General features: G+C 42.1%; 1 protein-coding gene across 3 annotated transcripts in view; it reads left to right on the top strand.

The window, feature by feature from the left end:
• The window catches only part of CREB5 (cAMP responsive element binding protein 5), an 839,414-nt gene that overhangs the window by 33,738 nt on the left and 791,720 nt on the right, over positions 1 to 13,956 (top strand). For 2 of the 3 annotated variants that reach the window (XM_068236067.1, XM_068236066.1), the window contains exons 3-4: positions 3,684 to 3,730; positions 4,127 to 4,329. The gene's annotated coding sequence lies outside the window, so the exon portion shown is untranslated. The remainder of the gene's footprint in view (positions 1 to 3,683; positions 3,731 to 4,126; positions 4,330 to 13,956) is intronic. The other variant, XM_068236068.1, reaches the window with a different exon arrangement.

A 13,956-nucleotide genomic window follows, 5' to 3' on the forward strand; every position in this document is an offset into this window, starting at 1 on the left:
GGGGAGTCTTAGGTTTAGGCACCACCAGGGGAGTCTTAGGTTTAGGCACCACCAGGGGAGTCTTAGGTTTAGGCACCACCAGGGGAGTCTTAGGTTTAGGCACCACCAGGGGGGTCTTAGATTTAGGCACCACCAGGGGGTTCTTAGGTTTAGGCACCACCAGGGGGGTCTTAGGTTTAGGCACCACCAGGGGGGTCTTAGGTTTAGGCACCACCAGGGGGGTCTTAGGTTTAGGCACCACCAGGGGGGTCTTAGGTTTAGGCACCACCAGGGGGGTCTTAGGTTTAGGCACCACCAGGGGGGTCTAGGGGTTAGGGATAGGTACAGGGAGGGTTCTGTGTGAGAGTAGGGTTAGGTATAGTAACATTACAATATAAATCACCAGGGGGGTGGTTAGGGTTAGGCACCACCAGGGGGGTCTTAGGTTTAGGCTCCACCAGGAGGGTCTTAGGGTTAGGCACCACCAGGGGGGTCTTAGGTTTAGGCACCACCAGGGGGGTCTAGGGGTTAGGGATAGGTACAGGGAGGGTTCTGTGTGAGAGTAGGCTTAGATATAGTTTTACTACAATTTTAGTAATATTTACTAATGTTTTACAACACTTATTACAAACGTAGTTATATTTATATCATCGTTATAAAGAATATTTTCAGATTTTATTATAAGAACAAACCATAAATGAAGGTTATTCACAATAATATACAATTATAAAAATTAATCATATATTATCATTATTTTAATAAACGTAATTATAAGTTTCACTTTTGAAACAGGGAAGATTCAAGTTTTCACAATTGCCGATTTCATAAACATTATTTAATGATTTATAAATTTGTTAAACATTATTTGTAAACGAAATATAGCACACTATTTTTATAAACGCTATTAATGATTAATTGTTAATTAGCGTTTACACCCCGCGCCCTTTTTGTCCGGGCGCCCTTTTTGTACGTACGCAAATTGAGTATGGGCCAGTGCACACCAAAAACCGCTAGCATATCCGCAAATGCGAACGGTTTTTAAAGCGGTTTTTCAGAGCGATTCTAAGCATGTTCAGAGTGATTTTCTAAACATGCCTAGCGTTTTTTTGAGCATTTTTGTGTAGCGTTTTTTATACAGTTGTAACTTAACAGCTACTGTAACAAAACCGCTTGGAAAACCGCTCTCATCTAACGTTTTTCAGAGTGGTTTTCCACTTTCCTATACTTAACGTTGAGGCAGAATCGCCTCAGAAATCATCAAAAATGCTGAAGGACCGGAGTTTGCATTTGCGGAAAAAACAAACCGCTCTGTTGTGCACCATCCCATTGCAATACATTAGCCAAGTGGTTTTCAAAAACGCTCATAACCACTCTTGGTGTGCACCAGCCCTAAGATACTATATTTCTTCTATATAATATCTTTCATGAGGATGTAAATTATAATATATTTTAGAGTCGACCTGACTGCATAACTAAGCTTGTGTGGTAAACTGCAGCCCCATAAAGGATAAATAGGAGAAGAAGAAAAAAAAAAGAAGTATAAATATCAATGAACCATTTAAAGTGATCCAGAGCAGCCTTCCTACAGTATGCCATAATTAGAATTGATTACCCCTCCAAATGGCCTGAGGTGGCTTTTACATCTCAGGTTACGTCAACAAGAGTAATCATCTTTTTTCTCACTAGTGAGGGGCAGCGGGGACTTCCAGAGCGGCTTGTCTCTTGGCAGTGGGCCACGGTTAACTTGGAGCATTACCATGGAATTCAAATTATTTTGTCAAACAACCACTGGTCCTATTCTTTTGCTCAAATACATCACCACATTTAAATGCCGATAGTCGACTCTGAGGCTGTATACCAGTGACAGAAAGACAGTGATTATCTGCAATGTTAGTATTGTGCTTTATACAGCAACACAGATGTCCTTCATGTGATTGTTTCATGCGAAAAATATGTGGATTGTTACTGTAGATGCTGAGGTCGTCTTACCAGAATACAGGCATAGTTGCAGTAAAGTGCAGTATGAAAGGCAGCAGCTCATACTAACAAAAAACAATGCGAGTATTTCTATAGGTAGAACAGGGTATGCAGAATGTAGGAAGTCTATAAACTCAGAATGGCAAAAGGAGAGTTCAGGTATAGGCTAGGTACATACAAGAGATAAAGTCTTTGGAAAATGAAAGATCAAAGACCAATTTGACCACCTTCCATGTGGTATGAGAGCCATACCTACACAGTCTATTCTATTAAACTGAGCACACCCATCAAGTAAAAATCTTTGCAAAGTGCAAACTGAGGAATTTATCTGTTGCATAGGTTTATCAGGGAGGTTTAACCACTTGAGGACCCACCCTTTACCCCCCCTTAAGGACCAGCGTTGAATTATGTGATCTGTGCTGGGTGGGCTCTACAGCCCCCAGCACAGATCAAACACCAGGCAGAGAGATCAGATCACCCCCCTTTTTTCCCCACTAGGGGGATGATGTGCTGGGGGGGTCTGATCTCTGCTGCCTGCGTGTGGCTGGCGGGGGGGGGGGGGGGGCACCTCAAAGCCCCCCTCCGCGGCGAAATTCCGCTTCCCCATCTCCTACCTGGCAGCCCTGGTGATCGGGGCTGCACAGGACGCTATCCGTCCTGTGCAGCCTGTGACAGGACGTCCCCTGTCACATGGCGGCGATCCCCGGCCGCTGATTGGCCGGGGATCGCCGATCTGCCTTACGGCGCTGCTACGCAGCAGCGCCGTACAATGTAAACAAAGCGGATTATTTCTGCTTGTGTTTACATTTAGCCTGCGAGCCGCGATCGGCGGCCCGCAGGCTATTCACGGAGCCCCCCGCCGTGAATTGACAGGAAGCAGCCGCTCATGCGAGCGGCTGCTTCCTGATTAATCAGCCTGCAGCTGGCGACGCAATATTGCGTCGCTGGTCCTGCAGCTGCCACTTTGCCGACGCGCGTTATGAGTGCGCGGTCGGCAAGTGGTTACAAGACTGATCTTACTAAAGCTAAGTACACATATGAGATAAAAGTCTTTGGAAAGTGAAAGATCAAAGACCAATTTTACCACTGCCATGTAGAATGAAGGCCAACAGATTTTGGATACTTAAAGAGACACTGAAGCGAAAAAAAATTATGATATTATGATTTGTATGTGTAGTACAGCTAAGAAATAAAACATTAGGATCAGATACATCAGTCTAATTGTTTCCAGTACAGGAAGAGTTTAGAAACTTCAGTTGTTATCTTTATGCAAAAAAGCCATTAAGCTCTCCGACTTTGAAAGTCGTGGAGAGGGCTGTTTTCTGTCTTTTATTATCTCCACTGTTCCTGAACTATTTTCTTTTTCTCTGCCAGAGGAAAGGTCATTAGTTCACAGACTGCTCTGAAAGAATCATTTCGAATGCTGAGTAGTGTGTAATCTGCACATATTAGAGAATGATGCAATGTTAGAAAAAACACTATCTACCTGAAAATAAAAATATGAGAATATTTTCTTTGCTGCTAATCTTCTAGTAATTATTCATAGTACATAACCAATTCACTATATCATTTTTTTTTCACTTCAGTGTCTCTTTAAGTTGGGTGCAGACAAGATACATTTTTGAAAAGTGAAAGATCAAAGATCAAATCTGCAGATAATCTTTGTAAAAAAAGTTCACTAAAGACCTCATAAGACGAGACAAAAGATATTTCTCTCAATCTTTCAGGTTCATCCTGGTGGATCTAATCTGCAAATCACTGTCTATTAAACAAGGTGTGTATGAGATCTCCAGATATCATAGACTATGAAATAATCTTTCAGGAATTGATCTTTCACATGTGTACAGCATCTTTTTAACCACCCTTTACATTTCTCTTGCTCAAAAATTTTGTTCATGATATATATTGGTATGGGTCCCTGTCCTTCCAGTAATGCTTAGCCTAGGCTGAGTAGATATGCAGAACCTCCCCCAACCCTCACATTCTGGCAAACCAGGTATATTTTGTACTGGCTTTAGATTTCTCAGTAAACAAAAATTCCACAGAGATCACCTGACAAGACTTAAGATGTCGCCACCTGTGATACATTTTAGAATGTAAATTGGGATAAAATTAATATTTAAAAAAAATGTAATTTTATTCATTATTTTCACCCCCGTTGCTTTTACAGCTCCATACACACGCTAAATGAATCTAGGCCAAGGCAACCGATAATGACCGCCTCCGCCAAGAACCCAGCATGTGTACAGTAGCCACTGACCCCTCTTGACCGCTCGACCAGCAATCTGTTCTGCCGGAGCACTTCGGCCAAGCAACTGATATATGTTGGGTGACATTGGGCACCTATAGAAGGAAAATCGCAGAGGAATACAGGTGAGCGGATGGAACTTATCTGGTCACATTCATGTGATCTTTTCTCACTTTTGCCTACTGAGCAGTCTGATCACACATAAACTGATAACAGGCTGAATCAGTTACGGGTTTCTCAATGAATTTTGAACAATGCAGGAGGAATCTGCAGAGAACTGATTAAATCTAGCCACAGCGTAATTCTGTAAAGAGAGATAGTCACAATCGTGTACTAGTATATATTTGTGGTGAGAGTCAGGTATTTTAGGCAGATCAAGATTTTTATTCTAAGTAAGGGCTGGTGCACATGGACACTTGGCGGCGGTCGGAAGCCGCGTCGTCCTGTGACGTCTTGTTCGGGGGTGGCGGTACATCAATCGCCGGCTTCCCGTAACGATCTGCGTTTGTCATCTCCGCAAGGGGACATGAAAACACGGTGGCTAAGCGACCCCAGAAGCCGCATGCAGCTTCTAGGGCTGGCTGAAGCGATGCGTTAAATCGCTATCGGAACGCCGGGTTTGCGCGATTACGGTAATCGCTGCTAACTGCGCGATGCTAAACGCTCCCATTTACTTGAATGGGAGCGTTTAGCCGATGATTCCCAAACGCTTGCCGGTAAAAGCCGCCAAGCGTCTGTGTGAACCAGCCCTTAATCATGTCTCACATTGAGGCTAGGTTCAAAGCAGTCAGCTGCATAATGCATGCGTTATAACGAATGAACTGCAATGGAGACTGGGCATAGACTTGAATGCAAAGCTTGCATGCAGCGAGTTAGAATAACGCAATGCAGTACTGTGAACAGACCCATAGAATTGTATGGGAAGTGAGGTGACATGCAGAATAATTCTGCAACACAACTGACCACTGTGAACTAGGCTTTAAATAGGGACTGTGACCAAGGATTGAATTTAATTCCAATCAGTAGCTGATACCCCCTTTCACGCAAGAAATCTTTACCTTTTTTCAAATTGATCAACGGATACTGTGGTGACCCCCCCCCCCCCCCCCCACAGTGTGATGTCATGACCATGGTCCTGACAGTTTGCTGTCTTTGAACCTAGTTGCATTGTGGGAAATAACAGCTAACATTCTGTATAGTTCGCCTGGTAGAACTAAAGATGTCACCATCAGTGATACATTTTCAACATTTTACAAATTGGGGAAAGGAAAGATTTTACAATGGACAAACATCGACTAAATAATCTAAAAATGAATATTGTAAAAAAATAAGCAATTTTATTTATTATATTATTTTATTTTTTCTTCTTTAGAGGCAGAATAAGAAAAAAATGAACTTTTAGATACCTTCCAACTTGACACACATAAATGGTCATTGTATGAAATTATGATTACACTGGAAGCAGGACAGTTAGAGAAAAGACCCCGCTTAGTTGCAAAATAATCCCCAGTTCATCCCATCTCCGCCTTCCGGAAGCAGTGCTAGATAGACTCTCTGGCTGTATTCTATAGTCTTTATATTAAGCAGAGATGTTTCTGCGTTTGTTACAAATGGCTCTTTCACCTCCTGCCCACACAGCCCCTCTCATCTCCGTTCATCTGGGACTGCAATAGTTCTCTGTGCTGGCCACAGGCCAATTCTATAGAGAGGGCTGAGAAGTGCTCTGCATTATGGAAATGGAGAGATCTGGCCTTGGGGCATCTGTGCAGATAGAAACATGAGGAGGACAATGACATGAATGTTTACTGTTTATTTCCATTACATCTAGTAATCCCCTGGAAAGATGATCATTTCATTTAACTTTTTTGTAAAACATTTATTATAGAAATAAATTAGGAGATTGTGTTGGATTGTGTTGCTAGTGGAATTTTTTTGAATACTTTGTATTTGACATTTATTTTTAGTAAATGTACTAATTACAAGGGGCTTGATTCACTACGACAAATAGCATGCTTTATCAGAGATAACACGCCTTATCAAAGTTAACACGCCTCATCAGAGTAGCATAGCGAGCGCTACGAACTTATGGCAATGGCGAGAGCTCCACTCGTCCTGCCTTGAGCCCCTGCGAGTTCGTAGCGCTCGCTATGCTACTCTTATAAGGCATGTTAACTTTGAGGCCCAGTGCACACTAAAACAGCTAGCAGATCCTCAAAACTCTAGCAGTTTTAGGAGCAGATTTCAGGGCGATTCTAGGCATGTTTAGAGGCGTTTTCTAAACATGCCTAGCGTTTTTTGGAGCGTTTTTGTGTAGCAGATTACAAATATTCTTACAGTAAAAGCTGTTACTGAACAGCTTGTGTAACAAAAACGCCTGATCTAGCGTTTTCCAGAGCGGTTTGAGCTTTTCCTATACTTTACATTGAGGCAGAAACACATCTGCAACCCACAAAAGTGCTGCAGGACCCACGTTTGTGGTTTTCTAAAAACCTTAATCCGCTGGTGTGCACCATCCTATTGAAATACATTAGCCAAGCGTTTTCACATGTCGATGCGATTTGGAAAACGCTACAAAAACCGCTCGGTGTGCACCAGGCCTAATAAGGAGTGTTAACTTTGATAAGACGTGCCATTTGTCTTAGTGAATCAAGCCCAATCTCTTTCACTTTTTTAAAAACTTGATGAACAAATAAATAAAGTAAAAACAAATAAAATAAATAAAAAACAAACAAATACATACAAGTTCAAGTCATGATAGCATGCAAAGTGGGCTGGAATTGGAATAAAGAATGTTAAGGACCATTATTGCAAAAAAAAAAAAAAAAAAATATAAAAATTTAAATCCATGTGTATCAGTACATTTCTCCCAGATTAAAATGCACTAAAAATGACTTTTTTCCTATGGGTCTGTCGCTTGCAGTGAGCAGTGAAAATCTGACAGATGACAGATTTTGGACTGGCTCATCTCCTCTTGGGGGATACTCAGGGTTTTCTTTACTTTCTAAGGAAAGGGTAGAACAAAAGCATTGGCACTGCAGTGTTATGGGAGAGGTGACAATGTTAAGCCTCCGTAGAAGCGCCATCCATGCGAAACCGCTGTCAGGCTATCAGTGCCCGGCACCCACTGCCCCACATCTGCCCCATCAAGACCGGTATGTGCACCAACTTTTGAATGCTATGCAATTCATGCTTTGCTGGCATGTTAATGCACACAATTAATATTCAGTAAAGTGTAATGATCCGCTCAGCTGGCTGCACAGGCAGACAGCTGTTTGACCATTCCTCTAGTCTGTGGGCTGCAGGTCTCTGGAAGAGAGACCTGTCTTTTCTTTGCAAGTTCCAGATCTGCTCTGCTGCTGAGGAATTTGCATACATTGGTTATGCAAATCACCCAGCTAACTCCTTTGTAGGCTGGCAGTATAAAGAGCTATGTTTCCCAGAGTCCTTTGCTGGTCATCCCTTCAGGGTTTGTTGAAACACTCCTAGAGTGTCAGCCATGCTATTTCTTGTCAAAGTTATCTTAGAGTAATTCTTGGGACTGCACTAGGCAGTTTCCCTAGTGCAGTTAGATTGTTATCTGTGTTGTCTGTATTGCCTCTCTGTTGCGATTGTCCTGTCAACAACGGTGGTTGTCAGGAAATCATTCTGTCTGTCTGGGGTGCTAATCAAAGCAGCGGTCGCTACGGGTAGCCCCTTCTGTTAATCTGTCTTGTTTGGATCGCACTAGCCTCTAGCGGTAGCGGCTGTGGATCCTTCTGATCTTTGTTCTTGGAGTGTATGCTGGAGCAGCGGTTGCTACCGGCTACCTCATCTGTCTGTCGTGTTTGGATCTCACTAGCCTCTAGCGGTAGCGGCTGTGGATCCTTCTGATCTTTGTTCTTGGAGTATAGCTGGAGCAGCGGTTGCTCACTGCTATCTCATCTGTCTGTCATGCTTGGATCGCACTAGGCCCTAGCGGTAGCGGCTGTGGATCCTTCTGATCTGCTTTCTTGTCCCTGTACCCGGATTGCACTCGCTCTGGCGGAAAGAGCAGTGGATCTTCCCTAGCCTGTTCCTGAACTCGGATCGCACTCGCTCTGACGGAAAGAGCAGTGGATCTTTCCTCTCGTATTCCTGTTTTCCGTTTGTCGGTCTTGTCTGAACGCTTGCTGTAGGCTCGGTGAGGTAACCGTTAAGCAAGCGCTCGCGTTCTTTGTTTCGTGTTTGTCTGTCGGTGGTTAGATAGGCTGGCTTGTCTCTGTTGCGCTTAACGTGCGGAGATCGCGCTGTAAACGCGTTCGCTGTTGCGAATGAGTGCGGTGTTTGCGTTTAGTTAGCGTTTGTTATTTTCGTTATTTTCTCATTGTCGTTTGCTGTACCTTTGCTACTCTTGTGTTCTGTTCTGGTCAGTCTTGTGTCACTTCTGGCGATCGCCTCTCTCGCGATCACGTTCATATTTTGTTTCTGCGAATGTGTGTTCACCATCGCTGGGTGGCGACTAGATTGGGGAACACACATTTAGCCTATCTCTGTGCTCTTCTCTTTAAGGGCTGTTCAGCCCCGCACTGTCTTAGATCTGTACAATTTCCATCTGACATTTGTGGCTGTGCAGAGGCTGTGCTCGTCTGCACTCCACAGCACCATCTGCTGGTGGGAATTGCCCTCTGCTGGTGCATTGAACCTAGCCTGAGTTCACCCAATTATATGCTTGTGGAAGGTTTTCGTTGTGTCAGTGCGCATCTTGTGCGCTGACCGCGAAAATGATTCCGCAAACGTTACATAAAGCACCAGTGACAGCAGTGCCAGCCTCCATTTCTATCTTTTATCTCATCTCTTTCAAAAGCACTAACTGAAGACATCAGTTGTTCAATCTAACTGCCAGAGTAGTGTGCAAGCGAGTTGGCAGAGTGGCTTGCATCTTTGTATAAATCCTTTCCATGGAGTGCTTTTGTAAGGAATGAAAGAGATTCCAAAAATGCCCATGAGGACCCCGTCCGTATAAGTACTTTGGGCAATTTAGGAACAGAAGCATTTGTTATTTTCAAGTTATATGATCACTCTGTTATTCATGATCACCCTGTGTACAAAGTTCTGTATTATATGAACTGTACCTTCCTTCCTTCTTGTTATCCAATGTTTATGTAAAAAATTTCAACAAAAAAAAAATGCCCATTAAGAGATAGACTAGTCCAAAACCTTGTCAGATTACATTTTCACTGTTGGCTGCAAGTGATAGGAACATAGGAGAAAGTAATTTTAAAATGCATTTTAATCTCAGAGAATTGTACTTCGTGTACACATGTATTTTGCATGATAGCTGTCCTTTCAGTACTTATAGGGGACTGACAATAGCGGCAGTGTAGGAACATGTGGGTGCAAATTTGTCCCCAATTGGCCCCCTTTTCTGCCCTATATTCTGTAACCACCATGCTTTTATCCTTAAAGGGGAACTATTGGGAAAAAGTGTAAAATGTAAAGTACATGTAAACATATACAAATAAGAAGTACATTTTTCCCAGAGTAAAATGAGACATAAATTACTTTTCTCCTATATTGCTGTCACTTATAGGAGGTAGTAGAAATCTGACATTACTGACAGGTTTTGGATTAGCCCATCTCCTCATGGGGGATTCTCAGCATGGCCTTTATTCTTTATAAAGACATTCCCTGAAAAGTATTTATACAAATATGCTAGCCAGCCTCCCTGCTCGCTGCACAGTTTTTTTTAGCAGTAGGATGGAGAAACCACCATTTACTAAGTGCTTTTGAAAATAAAGTAAATCATGAGAACCCCCTCTCCCCCCGAGGAGAAAAGCTGGTCTAAAACCCGTCAGTTCTGTCAGATTTCTCATTTTACACTGGGAAAATGTACTTAAATGTACTTTAAATTTTACAATTTTTTTTTTTTTACAATTTTTTTTACAATTTTTCACCACTGGGCAAACCAGTAGGGGTACTGTGATTCAATGCAGGAAGTGACATCACTAGGAGGTAGAGACATCACTAGCCAAAATTATGTGGGGCTATCGTGGCATGCAGCTGCTATACTACTAGGGAAGTTCATAGGCTTTTTTGTGTGTCCAAAATAGGTATCACTGATTCTAAGCCACGTAGGGGCACCAGTTTAATGAAGCCTAATTAAACACACATATGTGATAACATAGTAGCCTAGGCTAATTTGACTATAAAAAAACAAAACAAAAGCAAAAGAAAAAAAAACCAAGGTGCAGTCACCTGTTAATATAGCACACTTAAAGGTCTGGGCACACAGAGATGTAAGAGTTTTAATGGGTAGGCCTAAGGTGGTTACAAATTGGAGCATATTTCCTAAATAGCGGTAAAATTGGAAATTATAGTGTTGCTTATGCCAGTTACACAGCCTGCAACCCTCACTTTCTAAGTATTCAGCATGTTGCTAGCATAACACCTATTACCCTAGCAACATAATGCACATTACCCTCACAACATGTGTGTTACCTAGGTAATATGGGTTGTAGTAATTGTGCAATGCCTACTATGGAGCTGTCGAAAGTAATGATAAAATTGCTGAGCACTGCGTACAGTTTTACAGTTATTTTGTATATATGCCCCATCATTGCTACTGCATGTTGAGCTGAGTTTCTCACTTTACTTTCACCTTACAGCATAATATCTGATAGCATTCATTCATAGCTAACATGTTGCTAATCCAGTTGGCTGCTCTGGACAGGTGCACTTTTGGCATTATGCTGTTTGCAAAGTTTTATGTAACAAGTTGTAAGTCTCTGGACAATAATTAGCAGTGACATAGGCTCGCCCAGGGTACACATTCTAGGGAGCCCTCCAACCTTTGCAAGAGCTGCCCTCAAGGGATGGTGGACTAGAAACCCCTGAGGACTGGTAGTTCCCAGTACAGCCCACAGGCTTGCAATTCAGAAAATCAGACTGGACAGGGGACAGTGCAGACAGGAGATATGGAAGGTAGCATAGTTTTGTTCTGGGGGTGATAATAAGACATGAGAGCTAGCTGAGGTCAGAGCTGGCTAAAAAGACTGGAGTGGTAGACAGGTCAGGGCAGGTGGTGGTAAGTATACTGAGTGATTGTAAAAGAAGCCACACACGGGCTCAAACGTCTGTTAAACAAGGTGTGTATGAGGATCTGCAGATATCATAGACTATGAATGCATTTTGCAGAAACTGATCTTTTGCAGGAACAGATCTTTTGCAGATACTGATGTTTTGAATGTCTACAGCATCTTTGTGTGCAGCATCTTGCAAAGATTTTTATCTGATGGGGAGTTCAGCTCAATAGAATAGACTGTGTGGAGTATGGCTCTCATACTACATGGAAGGGGGTAAAATTGGTCTGTGATCTTTCATTTTCCAAAGACTATGGTCTGATGTGTGTATGCACCCTTAAACAAGGTGTGTATGAGGATCTGCAGATATCACAGACTATGAATGCATTTTGCAGGAACAGATCTTTTGCAGATACTGATCTTTTGAATGTGTACATCATATGTGTGTGCAGCATCTTGCAAAGATTTTTATCTGATGGGGAGTTCCGCTCAATAGAATAGCCTGTGTAGAATATGCTCTCATACTACGGAAGCAGGAGATTTGGGCGCATGAGACAAGTGGACAAAAAGGGCGCCCCATTCACTCCCATTATAAATATTGTTTAATGGGCGCCGAACAGGGAAAAAAAGGCGCCGGAGATTATTAACGTTTTAACAAACGGCGCCTGGAGATTTTTAAGGTTTTATGATGATTTAACTTTACAAAATGAGCCCGTGACGAATAACGTTTATAAAGATACTAAATCACTATTTCTAAAACATTATTATCCACCCCAAAAAATTATTTACATTTTTTTTATTTACATTTTTTATTTATTAATGTTTGTAAAACATTATTATCCATAGGGGGTCTTAGGTTTAGGCACCACCAGGGGGTTCTTAGGTTTAGGCTCCACCAGGGGGGTCTTAGGTTTAGGCACCAACTGGGGGGTCTTAGGTTTAGGCACCAACTGGGGGGTCTTAGGTTTAGGCTCCACCAGGGGGGGTCTTAGGTTTAGGCACCAACAGGGGGGTCTTAGGTTTAGGCACCAACTGGGGGGTCTTAGGTTTAGGCACCAACAGGGGGATCTTAGGTTTAGGCACCACCAGGGGGGTCTTAGGTTTAGGCACCAACAGGGGGGTCTTAGGTTTAGGCACCAACAGGGGGGTCTTAGGTTTAGGCACCAACAGGGGGGTCTTAGGTTTAGGCACCAACTGGGGGGTCTTAGGTTTAGGCACCAACAGGGGGGTCTTAGGTTTAGGCACCAACAGGGGGTCTAGGGGTTAGGGATAGGTACAGGGAGGGTTTTTAACAAACGTAAATATAAGTTTCAGTTTACAAACAGGGAAGATTAACGTTTTAAGAATTGCCGATCTCATACACATTATTTAGTGATTTATAAATTCTTAAAACACTATTTGTAAACGAAATTCTACACAGTATTTCTATAAACGATAATACTGTTTATCGTTTACACCACGCGCTCTTTTTTCCCAACGCCCTTTTTTGATGTACGCCATACTACATGGAAGGGGGTAAAATTGGTCTGTGATCTTTAATTTATCTTGTGTGTATGTAGCATAAGGCTGGGAGCACACTTGTCTATGCAGAAAACCATGAGTTTTTTTACCATGTGCATTTATGCATTTTTGTTCAACATTTGCATTATTAGTTTGGATTTTCCGTGTTTTTCTGTTTTGCATTTTTAATAAATAATCATATTCAATGAGTGAAAAAATACATTATCAAATCTCCCCCCACCCCTTTTTAAAAAAAAAACATATTAAAAAAGTTTTTGATTTCCCGTGGGATAGCAATGCATGTGAATCACATGCAATTTGCATACACATGGCCTCAATTAACTAAGCTTATTTCCTGTCTTTAATAACGTTTCTATAGTTATCACCATGGTGATAAGGCGTGTAGTATTCAGGAAACATTTTACCTCAGGCAAACCTAAAGTTAACTCTTCTGTCTTTAAGTTAACTCTCCAATCCTTAAAATGACTCCAGAATTCTAAAGTTAAATACAGGCTGTTAATTAACTGTGTGTGGAAATAACTACAGAGGAGGTAATTTAACTACAGAGGAGGTAATTTAACTACAGAGGAGGTAACTTAAGGAATGAAGAGATAAGATAACTCTCTTACTGTGTGGTGGTAAGTTTTCTCTTGCCTTATTATCTCCAGTATGATATTAGTGAATTGAGGCTAATATGCAAGAAACAGAAACTTCCTGTGCAGTTTTAAAAGGCACTTACAATTGCATTGGAAAATGCATCCCAATGCAATTTAGCGATTCAAGTGAGAATTTGCATCAGCATTCGGAAATGGACGTGGCACCCTAGTGGGAATGCAGGCTAAGATTATATACTGTACATTATTATTTATACTGTACTTAAAGTGGATCTGAGGTGAACTTTTACTCATTGCATAATTGTGTTCCTTTCCTATTGTTTATAGGGCATTCCTCAAGCCAAATACTTTTTTGTTTTTGTTTTAATACTCTAATTCCCTATAAACTAAATAAACCACGCCCACAGGTTTTCAGAGAGCCTTGGCAGTAGCAAGGCCTCATGGGAGCTCAGTCTGGGCAGGAGGAGGATGAGGTGTTACTAGTCATTGTTTTCAGAGTCAGAGGGGAGGAGGGGGGATTAGGTTTTTTTCACAGGCTGAGTGCTCAAGATAAAGATAAGCCTGCCTCTGTGTAATGTTTACAAACAACATGGCTGCTGTC

This window comes from Hyperolius riggenbachi, chromosome 5, assembly GCF_040937935.1.
Source record: "Hyperolius riggenbachi isolate aHypRig1 chromosome 5, aHypRig1.pri, whole genome shotgun sequence".
Classification (NCBI taxonomy): domain Eukaryota; kingdom Metazoa; phylum Chordata; class Amphibia; order Anura; family Hyperoliidae; genus Hyperolius; species Hyperolius riggenbachi.